At 45.8% G+C, this 1,939-nt stretch overlaps 1 non-coding gene across 1 annotated transcript; it reads right to left on the bottom strand.

Annotated features, from left to right (window-relative positions):
* Positions 1-1,001: 1,001 nt before the first annotated feature.
* On the bottom strand, positions 1,002-1,074 carry TRNAE-UUC (transfer RNA glutamic acid (anticodon UUC)). Its single transcript has one exon. It is a non-coding gene; the product is annotated as a tRNA-Glu (tRNA).
* Between the last annotated feature and the right edge of the window lie 865 nt (positions 1,075-1,939).

Genomic DNA, 1,939 nt, shown 5'->3' with positions numbered 1-1,939 from the left:
TCTCAGAGCCAGAAGCAATTTTAAAGGTCATCTATTTCAAACCTTCATCTAATCCCCTCAAATTAAAAAACATACGTACATGGGTACGTATATACTGAATGCTTCCAGGCACGGTACTAAGTATTTTATATGGATTCTCTCATTAGTAGACTTTGAATCCATTCAACCCTCTGTAGTAGCCACCAGTATTCTCTCCACTGTACAGACTGGGAAGCTGAGGCCCCGAAGTTTCCATATTTCACTCCAGGTCATGCAGTGAGTGGGTAGCAGAACTGCTTCAGAGATGGTGGCCTGGCAGGTCTCAGCCAAACCTTACTTGTATGTGTGTTTTTTTAATTTTCAAATATATTGTCAGGAATATAAAATAGGGAGTTTGACATTTAAAGTATCCAGATTTCCAGCTTTGCCTGAGAAGTCAGAAGAGCTGGGCACACTGGGCTGTGTGGCACATTTCTACAAGGCAAGTGTGGGCTGCAGCTGAGAAACCATCGCCCCTTCGGACACGAATCAGATCACGCTAGCAGCAGGCTTCGACTTTCCAGTGGCTCTTGACCACACTTGGAATAAAATCCGAAGTCCTCATAATAGCCTGCGGGGCCCACGGGCCCAACCCCTGCCGTCTGCTACGCCCTCATCCTGTCTACTCCCTGTTCTCCCACACCCCGGGGCTCTCTCCAGTGCTTGGGCTTAAAAAGCTCTCTCCTCAGGGTCTTTGCCCTCACTGTTTGCTCCATCCAGAAAGCTGTTCCTTCTACTCTTCTCATTTCTGACTTGTGCTCGGTCTTTAGCTTGAATGTTATTTCCCCAGGGAGGCTTTCTTGACCCTATGGTAGGCAGAACAATGCCTACTCCCCCCACCCCACACAAGATGTCCACATCCCAGTCCCTGGAACCCGTCAACACGTTACCTGACACGGCAAAAGGGACTTTGCAGGTGTGATTAAGGATCTTTTTTTTTTTTTTTTTCTTCTGGCCACACTGCGTGGCTTACAGGGTCTTAGTTCCCCGACCAGGGATTGAACCTGGGCCCTCGGCAGTGAAAGTGCAGGGTCCTAACCATTGGACCACCAGGGAATTCCCTGATTAAGGATCTTGAGATGGGGAGATTATCCTGGATTATTTTGGTGGGCCCACACAGAGGTTGGCCTGGTTCCAGGAAAGGGTCCTGAGCCAAGTAATGTGGGTAACCTCTAGAAGCTGGTAAGGCAAGGAAACATTCTCCCCTAGCACCTCCAGAAGGAAAGCAGCCCCCAGACACCTTGACCTTAGCTCTGTGCAACTGATTTAGAACTTCACATCCATAACTGTAAGAGAGTATATTTGTGTTGTTTTCAGCCACTGTTTGCGTTGATTTGTTAAATCAGCAACAGGAAACCTGTACAATCACTTATTCTAAAATACTCCCTTCCCCTTCATTAGTCTCCAGCTTAGGCCTTTGTTAGTGTCCGTCCATGAATTTATCACAACTTGAAATTACTTTGTTTGCTTAGTTTTGGTGCCTTTGGCTGCTAGCCCAAAGTCCCAAGAGGACACCATCTAGCACATTCTAGGAGCTTGACAGATATTTACTGAAAGACTAAATTGGTTATTGAATAATTGGCCTCATTATCCATCCCAGGTGCCTTCATCTGAGCACACTGAGGTTGTTAATGTCCCTATTTAATGGTGGAACTTAGGATCGAACTCAGCCAGGTACAAGTGTTTCTCTGAAGCATAAGACATAATCAGAGTTTTAAGGAAATTAGACAGCAAGCCCAATGACAAAACAGGCAATGAGCCCAATATAAATTCATTTTCTGTTTCCTACATCCTTGCCACTCTCAGCATCACCTGGGAACTTGCTAGAAATGCAGACTATCAGGCCTCACCTCAGACCTACTGAATTAGAATCTGCATTTTAACAAGATGCCCAGGAAATCCACATGCATACTAAAGATTC

Source organism: Lipotes vexillifer, unplaced genomic scaffold (assembly GCF_000442215.2).
Source record: "Lipotes vexillifer unplaced genomic scaffold, Lipotes_vexillifer_v1.1 scaffold361, whole genome shotgun sequence".
In the NCBI taxonomy this organism is placed as follows: domain Eukaryota; kingdom Metazoa; phylum Chordata; class Mammalia; order Artiodactyla; family Lipotidae; genus Lipotes; species Lipotes vexillifer.
The sequence above is the reverse complement of the archived record's forward strand: the minus strand, read 5'-3'. Positions and strand labels throughout refer to the sequence as shown.